Source organism: Quercus suber, unplaced genomic scaffold, assembly GCF_002906115.3.
Source record: "Quercus suber isolate HL8 unplaced genomic scaffold, Cork oak 2.0 scaffold_1031, whole genome shotgun sequence".
Lineage (NCBI taxonomy): Eukaryota > Viridiplantae > Streptophyta > Magnoliopsida > Fagales > Fagaceae > Quercus > Quercus suber.
Window position 1 is genome coordinate 45,133 of NW_027070442.1, and position 10,283 is coordinate 55,415.

Consider the following 10,283-nt stretch of genomic DNA (forward strand, 5'->3'; position numbering starts at 1 on the left):
TATCAATAACTGAGAACTTCAGAGCAGAGCAACATATTCTATTTTTATGACCTCTACACAATTTCAAATTCACAATTTAAGCATGCATCCATGTAAAAAAACAAACCGGGTGAAGAAAAAATCCCAAAAAATAACTAGAGCTTTCTCTCTTCATTAAAACAGAGTACCATCACACCATTAAACATAAACTCAATCAAAATTTCTAAAATTTCTATACACTTGTGAACAATTGCATGTCNTTGTATTTTTATGACCTCTACACAATTTTAAATTCACAATTTAAGCATCCATGTAAAAAAACAAACCGGGTGAAGACAAAATCCCAAAAAATAACTAGAGCTTTCTCTCTTGATTAAAACAGAGTACCATCACACCATTAAACATAAACTCAATCAAAATTTCTAAAATTTCTATAGACTTGTGAACAATTGCATCTCATCATAGGAACAACCAACAAAGCACTAAAATTAAATCCTCAGCAAATATAAACAAACCCAGCAACATAATCCGATTTCCACAAACCAATTCAATCTCAAACAACAAATATAAAGTTTCTCAAAACAGAACCCACAAACCCACTAAAATTAAATCCTCAGCAAATATAAAGTTGTCCTTTTTTAGAAATTCAAAACAGAACCCACAAACCCACTGTTTCTCGGCAACCAAACGGAGAAACCCATTATATATAAACATTGTTTCTCACCTTTTTTTTTGGTTTTCACAGACCGCGTAGACTGATCAAAGCTCTGTGAGTGAGATTTTTCTACTTCGGTGGACTTTATCAAACTTTAGGAGGAGAGGCCTGAGACGGTACACCTCGCTGTGCCTTTACCAAACTCTTCGCCGAAGAGGGTGACTGAGGGTGACTGAGTGCAGACTGAGTGAGAGAAGAGGGTGATTAAGGGTGGAGAGGGTGACTGAGAGAGGCACTCAAGTGTGAGAGTGAGACGGAGAGGGAGAGGGTGAGTGAGAGACCGTGAGACTGGAGAGGTGAGAGAGCTCTGTGAGTGAGACTGAAGAGGTGAGAGATGAAAGACTGTGAGAGAGGCGTTATTTTTCAAAAATGTCTCTGATTTCTCTGATTCTTCACACGTGCCAACTGAAACAGACAAGACAGGTGACCATTACTAGAAATCGAGTTTTTCAGACTCGATAATCGAGTCTTTAACCCTCGAGATCTAAGTGTCGTCCACGTCATTATCATCGCCAGGTGTAGGCCACGTGGATGCTCGGTCAGAAATCGACTTTATAAGACTCGAATTCCACGTGTACTCCACGTGGCTGTAGACCAGGTTAATTTAAGAAAACCAAGTCTGAAAGAGTCGATTTATTTAGACGAAAATCGAGTTTGATAGACTCGAGATGTTAGTAATCTATATACTCCGTAATCAGGTCCAACTAACTGTATAGTTGTACAGTTATGGTTAAATACCAATTTCGTTCTTCAAAACTAGGCCAAAACTCGGTCAGTTCTGTCCGTAACAAGTCAAATCGGATGAAATCGTTCGAGTTGGACTAAATTACTCGCTTTCATTTGTCTCAAAAACGCAAGTAACACTTCTTTTTCTTTTGCTTTTATTTCTTATTTTCTGTGTTTTGGACCATTTGGGTGGGACCATTTCTTATTTTTTTGATAAAAAAAATTATCAAAAAAAAAAAAAATTCATGCTATAGTCATAATTATTTAATCTAACAAATTAATTATAGACCAATCTTGCAAGTCCATTTTCAAATATGGGTAAATTTGTCTATTTAAATCATTTCCTCTCATTTCCATCATAATTTTTAAAACATCGAAACAAGAGGAGGGCTAATTACTCCATTTTCCCTTATTAATTTTAAAAACATCCAAATAAGGTAGAGGATAACCATTCCCCTTTACTATCTTCCCCACTACTCATCTCCCCTCTACTCTTCTCTACTCTCCTCCCTCTCTAAATTTCCAAACAGGCCATAAAAGAAAAAGGCTCATCCACAAAATGATTTGAAATTGTCATTGCGATTCCTTTAACAATTTTCTGCATTGTTATAGAAGACTGACTTATTTTTATTTAATCAGTGTTTGTTTACTATAAATTATATTGAGATTGAATATTTCTATTATTGTATTTTATCTTCTTAAGTTCCTATTGTTATTCTTCTAAAATAAATAAATAAATAAAGTTCCTATTGTTATTTTTTATTTGGGTATTAGAAAATTGAGAGACATCAGCTTCAAAAATAATAATAGCGGATAAAAATTGTTGTCCATTCTTAACCAATTTTCAGTGTTTGTCCATTCTTTATGAAATCCACACAGAGGCTAGGCTAAGAAAGTTTCTTGATGATAATAAGAGTTATACCTCAAGGCTCATAAATTAATTGTTTATGGAATCAATTATGGGTCAAAATTAGCACATAATTTCGTACTTTCAATTATTATTATTGTTTTCTTTTTTGGATAAAGTAATTAATAATTGAAAGTTTGAAGCTATGCGCTCATTTTGACCCACAATTGATTCCATAAACAATTAATTTATGAGCCTTGAGCTATAACTCTAATTATCATCAAGAAACTTTCTCTGTGAGGCTAGGCTAAGAAAGTTATCATCTGTGAGGCTAGGCTAAGAAAGTTTCTTGATGATAATTAGAGTTATAGCTCAAGGCTCATAAATTAATTGTTTATGGAATCAATTGTGGGTCAAAATGTGCGTATAGCTTCAAACTTTCACTTATTATTTTTTTCTTTTTTGGATAAAGCTACTTACTTTATCCAAAAAAGAAAAAAATAATAATAAGTGAAAGTTTGAAACTATGCGAAAATTTTGTTCTTTCAGACCTACTGGCCAAACATAGGTATGGATGCCACTGAAGCTATTTTATATAGTTTGAATTCTAGTTCCTTTCTAAAATCTATCAATCACACTTTTATAACTTTAATCCCAAAGGTTAAAAATCCTAAAAGAGTGTATGAATTCAAACCTATCAATCTATGTAATGTGATTTATAAGATCATAAGTAAGGTGACTGCTATAGGCTCAAACCTCTAATTAACTCTATTATTTCATAAACAAAAAGTGCTTTTACAACTGACAAGTTGATCACGAATATTGTATTGATAGCATTTGAGTCGCTACATCATATAAAGACCAACCTGTTTTGGCAAGAAAAGCTTTATGGCCCTAAATCTCGATATGAGCAAAGTTTACGACCGGGTGGAATGGATTTTCTTGGAGAAAATTCTTCTGAAACTAGGCTTCCAGTGTTCATGGGTTTCTTTAATCATGAAGTGTGTTACTATGGTATCATATTCTGTCTTGGTGAATGGGGAGCCAAAGGGTATGATTTATCCGACGAGAGGTATCAAACAAGGGGATCCACTCTCCTCTTACCTATTCCTTTTCTAGGCTAAAGGGTGAATGCCATTTTCAGACAAGCTATTGAGGCTGGCGATATTCAGGGGTTCTCCTTATGTAGACATGTCCCAAAGATCGCCCACCTATTCTTTACCAATGATTGCCTATTATTTTGTAGATCTTCTTTGGCTGAATGTGAGAAGATTCAAGAGTTGTTGGCTACCTATGAAATAGCATCAGGTCAGATGGTCAACAAGGACAAGATGACTTTGTTCTTTAGCAAAAATACTGATGATTAGTCACAGGACGCTATAAAACAGTCTCTGGGGGTTCCGCTTATTCAACACTAGGAAAAGTACTTGGGCTTACCTTCTATTGTTGGGAGAAATTAAATAAAAAAAAATTAAAAAAAAAAGGTATATTTCACTCAAATTAAAGAGCAAGTGTGGGCCCAAATGAAAGGTTGGAAGGAGAAATTGCTCTCTCAGGTAGGCAAGGAGGTCATAATCAAAGTAGTAATCCAATCTATACCGGCCTACTCCATGAGTGTATTCAAGTTACCTATTGGATTATGCAAGGACATCGAAGCAATTTTCAGAAAATTCTAGTGGGGCCAAGGTGAAACAAAGAAGATCCATTAGGTGAAGTGGAGTTCACTTTACTCCTCTAAATTTGTGGGTGGTATAGGGTTTAGAGACTTTCAGCAGTTCAATAGTGCTTTATTGGCCAAGCAAGTTTGGAGGCTCCTTCACCAAACGAATATTCTTTTATATAGGGTGTTCAAAGCCAAATTCTTCCCAACAGGAAGTATTCTTGATGATGTTGTTCCCTCAAAATGCTCGTATGCTTGGAGAAGCATTTTGCAAGCTAGGGAGGTAATCTGGAGAGGAGCCATTTGGAGGGTAGGAGATAGATAGTCAATAAATGTTTGGGAACAAAGGTGGCTACTAGATCCTGTTAACAGCAAGATCATATCCCCAAGATTGGATTCTACTATTACTCGAGTTAGTGAGCTCTTCCTTCCCAATTCATAAACTTGGAATGTGGATCTAATTGATCATACCTTCCTTCAGTGGGAGGCCGAAGAGATTAAATGAATCCATGTTAGCAAAATAGGCCAGGAAAATGCCTATGTTTGGCCTTTCACTTCGAATGAGGTTTATTATGTACGTAGTGCATATAGAATGCTTGCATCAGAGTCTTGTCCGGCTGGAATAGCTTCATCCTCAACTCCTCTAGAAGCCTCACCGATATGGAAGGGGCTGTGATGAGTATCAGGAAACAAATCTGCATGCCTTAGGGTTGTGTGATCAAGTTAAGTTAGTGTAGAAGTTTGAAATCAGTTTTGCTCTGCTGTACAAAACACAGTTCAGGTCATTCATGGACTTGTTTGAAGTTGTTTTAGGCAGAGGTTCAGTGTTACATGTTACCTAGTTCTCTAGTATAGCTTGGAGTTTATGGCAAAGGCGAAACAAAATTAGAGAGAAGTAACCATCATGGCCTATTTCTGAAGTTAGCAAGTGGGCAAAGGAATTGGATTCAAAATACTTTGACAATTACAAACAGCATCCTAAGATGAGTGGAAGAGCAGACTCGATTCACTGGCAACCTCCTCCATTGGGTTTGTACAAAGCTAACTTTGATGCATCTTTTTTTGGTAACATGGGATTAGATGGGATTGGAGTTGTGGTCCGAGACTGTGATGGAAGTGTGATTGCTACTCTTAGCCAGAAGATTCACATGCCTCACTCGGTGGATGCTTCTGAGGTCATAGTGTGTAGTCGGGTAGTTTTGTTTGCCAAGGAATTGATCCTTTTCAATGTCATCTTTGAAGGGGATAGCAAACGGGTTGTTCAGGCTATTAACAACTGAGGGGTGAACCTTACACTGTATGGCCATGTGATAAAGGAGATTCATTATGTCTGTTCCATTTTGCATAGGACTAGTTTTCAACATGTAAAGAGGGGGACGGGGGGTAATAAGCTTGCCTATGCCCTCACGAGACAAAGCAATTTCATCTACTGATATTGATGTTTGGGTGGAAGAACTACCTAATGATTTGGATGATGTACTCCAATTGGATTTGATTCATTAATAAAACTACGCTTACCTTTTTCTCGAAAAAAAATTATTAAAAAAAAAAATAGGAATACAATTCTTCATAAGCTTTTTTACAACTTACTAAGGTTATATGTTTTGATTGGATCGATATCACTTTGACATAGATCTAACATTGACACCAATATTAATAACAACAAACCAAGTCAATTGTTAAGAAAAAACTTGTATAAAAAATCTGTGCTACTAAATTTCTTGTAATTAAAAAAACCACTAAATACGCAATAGAGTTCAAAATAAAGTTTAGGATCCCTAACCCTTAACACATACTTAGATGTACAATAAATTTCAAAATAGGCCTTAGGATCATTGACCCCAAAAACATACCTCACTACAAGAAACTTAAATTGTTTTGACCCTTTTTTTTCAAGGATTCACTAATGTTTGTCCAAACAAACACTAATGTAACACATTTGGGTGACTATTACTATACTTATTGAGAACGTTTGAAATAAGATAACACAACTCTTGAAATAAGTTTCTCAACATTGAAATAAGTATTGGAAAATAGAGCGAGCACACCCGCTAGTTTTCGCTCTAAACTTTTTAAAGATTTTTCAAATATATCCCTTGAAACAAGATTGGAAAACGAAAGCCTCTCTATTTCGTTCAAACTTCTAAGATATCAAAGTATTTAGGCTCTTCCTTTCTTAGTCGAATTTAGTCTCTTTAATTTCTTTTTCATTCGATTGCTCTTTCTCCCTCTATAGCGATCGCTCTCTATCTCTCTAGCAATCACTCTCTCTAGCATTTTCTCTGCAAAAATTTTGGTGTGCTAAGATGAATCAGAGTGTGCTGGAATATTTGATCGGAAGAAGGAATATTCCGGCGAGGTTAGCGGCATCGATGAGAATTGCAGTACTCTTTCTCACTTCCTCCAACAAATATTTTGATGGTATTTTTTTAAAAAAATTTACTCATTATTCGTTAAATTTGTATCATGATTTACGCAACACAATCGTATTGATTGACTATCATGTATTGGTTTTGTTGTTGTCTTTGATTTTATTGATTGAATGTGGCAATTAGGGTTTGGTTTTGGTGTGTGATTTAGGGTTCAATTTTGGTGAATATAGGCTTTGGTGTTTGATTTAGGGTTCAAGTGCAAAATTATTGTTTCATTTTGTTAGGTTTTTTATTCCAGAGTGATCACGTATTGCACTCTGTCTTAGGTTTGTCCCTTTTCTATCTCTCTTTTTAATAATTTTTTGGTGTTGAATTAATATTTTTCTGTTAGATTCTTGTAGGTTAATTTTCGGAGGTTTATTAGTAATGTAATCATATTTCTTAAATGAATAAGTTAATTCCTATAATCAATGTGTTCTTGTTTTTGTTTCTGAGGTTGGATGATGAATTTTGCAAACCAAGTTTCTGTTTTAGTGGTGTTAGGGTTTTTTTTTTTCCTGGTGATTGACTTATTGTGGAGTTATGATAACTGGCTACATTCCATAATATTTAATTTTGTGCAATGCAATCATAATTTTTTGAAATTTAGTCTGTTTAGGGTGTCCTATAGTTTTTCGAGATGTTGTTTTTCTTTTCTTTGATAAGATGTAAATATGTAATCTATATGAAACCATGAACTGAGGTTTCTTTAGATGAATTGGTTGATGAGGTTTCTCTAGATAAATTGACCATGTAAGTTCCATTGTTGAGATTGCGAAACAATTAACGCATTCTGTAGATGAAGTTTCTTCTTCAATGAATTTGAATTTGTGGTTGTTGTTACAATTACAGTTACTCATAAAAATAAATTCATCCCAATTTGTGGTTATTACAATTCTGAGTTTGACATCTTTTGGTTGTTGTTACCTTACCTGATAGAAGTGAAGATAAAATTGTGATTATATTTGTCATTGAGGTATATATCTCTCTGTTTCTTCCACCCACCATCCTTTTATGAGGGATATAGAGTTCGTTATTCTAGTTTTTTAGCAATACTGTTTCTCATTTTTGCTCATGATGCTTTTATTTTTGCATGTAACATATTCATGCATTGCTCTTTTTCTTTTTCTTCTTTCCTAAGCATCTCTTCTGTTTTGTTTCTCTTTCCTTCTTTAAAACTATGGCACCCAAAAAGTTTGTTCCTTCTAAGAACCCGATGTCATGGTTCTTCTTCTCTTCCCTCTCTTCCTACTGGAGATCGGTTCTATGATTCAAAATCCCAAAAGGATTTTGATGAGAACTTTAGTGAAAGGGTGATTCACTCAGAACACCATTTTATCTGATTTTCCAGACACTCCTCTACCTAGAGCATTTAGCTCTCAGGGCTGGAAATCTCTTTATGAGAAACCTTCGAGGTGTCCCAACATGTTTATACAAGAGTTCTACTCCAACATACACGCTATTGATACCTCTGTTTCTCACTTTACTACGATATTTAGAGGAACAAGTATCATAGTTAGCTCGGAGCCTATGTCCCTAGAGTAGTTCGTCCGGACTATCCTAGTCATCCTTGTCTCCGCTCTATCTCTCAAGACTAGTTGGCCATACGTTTCTGTGAAATGGCCATGGTGTGGGGTGGACTTCAAAACTTCACCACACATGACTTTGCTAAGGGTCCAAGGATCCTTAATATGGTGATGACCTTTGTTCTCACTCCACGGTCTCAGTATAACACTATCACTGAGGCTCGTGCTCATTTTCTTTTCTCTCTCTTAGAGGGTCTCTCTATAGACTTTCCTTCACACATGAGATAGATATCTATCAAGACACAACTATATGTGATAAACTAATTTTTCCTTCAGCTATCACACGCATCCTCACACACTTGCACATTCCTATTCCTTCTACCCCTCTCATCTCTTGCATGGGTGCTATCAGAAAGGAGTCTATACGGAGGAGTGATGCATAGCTGGCTTCTAAGCGGCCTCGTATGGAGCCTACTCCAGCTCAGCAGGAGGAGGCTGACTTTCATGCTGTGGAGGATGCTGCCTATGCCTCTTGACGCCCTTTTTCATCAGCTCCATCTTTTTCTTCTTCTAGAGTAGAGGCATCTCTCGTTGCCATCCTAGATCATCAAGCTTCAGCACATGAGTGCTGATTTTGGTAGTCGTCTTGACCATCTTTCTAATGAGATGTGTTAGATGAACACCAGGATTGGTCGCATCACTTGCGAACAGTCTCGTCTTGGCAGTTTTGTTCCTTCTCCCTCTCTTGAGCCTACAAAGGAGTCTCCTGATAATGATGATGAGAGTGATGATGCTTTTGACTCTCCTAACGATGATGAGATGACTATTTCTCAGTAACTCACCCTTTGTCACTCGTGACAGAAATGGGAAGTAGTTTTGATTATGAGAGAGTAGTCGTATTATTAGGAAGAGAGCTAGTGTAGAGATAGACTAGTTAGGGGGAGAGTGTTTTGAGAGATGCAGTGAGGTTTTAGATGGTCTTGTGACCATTTTACATACATTGTACTTACTTGATAGATATATATATATATATATATATGGTGATGTATGTTTTTTTTTTTTTTTAATAAGTTAGTTTCTTTGAAATAATATGTTGGGCAAATTGTTAGTTTTGCAATAGTTAATTGAAGTTTCTTCATTTATGTTAATATGTAAGAATTCGATGTTCCTTTGGATTGGAGCGCCTTGTCAAGTGTCAACTTCATTTTATGCACGGAGTGATCCTCACTTATCTGTTATTGTTGCAGATGCCTTGTTCTAGCTGATTTGACCGTTGGGTTATTTGTTTATGTTGTCCGGAAAAGGATAAAGCTCGGTGCTGAGAAGGCTATTTTTGCATAAATCTAACAAATCACTTGGGGCAATATCTTGTTTTTATAATAAGGACGATGAATTGTGGCTTTGAAGACTATTAATTTAATTCTCCAGCTAAATGGATTTATCTTCTATATTTGTATTTGGTTATAGTACATTGGACTTTTGATGTATTTGGTTGTATACATTGGACTTTTGATTTATTTGGTTGTAGTATGTGGTTTTTGTGCATGATTGTGGTTTTTTTTTTTTTTTTTCCAAGAAAATCTTATTTTGAGGTCAAGAGATCCTTAAAAACCTTATTTATCAAGAGTTGTATATGTAAATCTTTTAACCTTTGGTAAATAAGGTAATTTAAGGGTCTCTTGACCTTTAAAATAAGATAGAACACTTGGTTTGATGGCCAAGAAGGCCTTCAAAATTTCTTTTTCAACGGTATAAATTTCGAAAGTTATTAAGGGTTAATTAGACTCTTAAAATAATTTTTCTCGAGGTTTTTTAATACATTTTTCAAGGATTTTGACCCTTGAAAAAGTCACCTTTGTTGTAGTGCCTTAAGATATCCCTTATAAGGTCATTTGGTTTGCAGATTTTTTTTTTTTTTTTTTTTTTTTTTTGAAAATGCTAAGTATTTTAACACACACATGAGAAGAGAGGAGAAGAATACCAAGTATTTGGTATGCGGAATATTGAGTTCTCTTAAATATTATATATGCAAAATTTTAATTTTAAGGCTTAATGGCAATTTTTCTTCCAGAAGCAATTGGTGATGTTGAGAGGTTTTTAAGAATACGATTAAAGTAATATTTTGAAAATTTGTAAATTTTCACATGTATTTCTAAAAAGGAAAGGCCAATCTATAATTTTGACCCTGTTCAATTGTCACGATTTCCATTTTGTCCCTGTATATGTAGTTTATTAATTTCATTCTTCAACTTTAAAAATTATGATTTCATTCTTTAACTTTCCCATTCAAGTAAATTTTGTTATTCAACTTTAAAAATCAATTTTATCCCTTCATTTTCAAATTTGAGTTAATTTTATTATTAAAATTTGACTTAAAGAAGGATAAAATTGATTTAATTTTGAAAGTTGAGAAATAAAA

The 10,283-nt window shown here is 35.0% G+C and overlaps 1 long non-coding RNA gene across 1 annotated transcript; it reads left to right on the forward strand.

Moving 5' to 3' along the window:
* Window positions 1-5,727: 5,727 nt before the first annotated feature.
* On the forward strand, window positions 5,728-9,381 carry LOC112038824 (uncharacterized). The gene is made up of 2 exons (XR_002885885.2): window positions 5,728-6,348; window positions 9,112-9,381. It is a non-coding gene; the product is annotated as an uncharacterized LOC112038824 (long non-coding RNA).
* The last annotated feature ends 902 nt before the right edge of the window (window positions 9,382-10,283 follow it).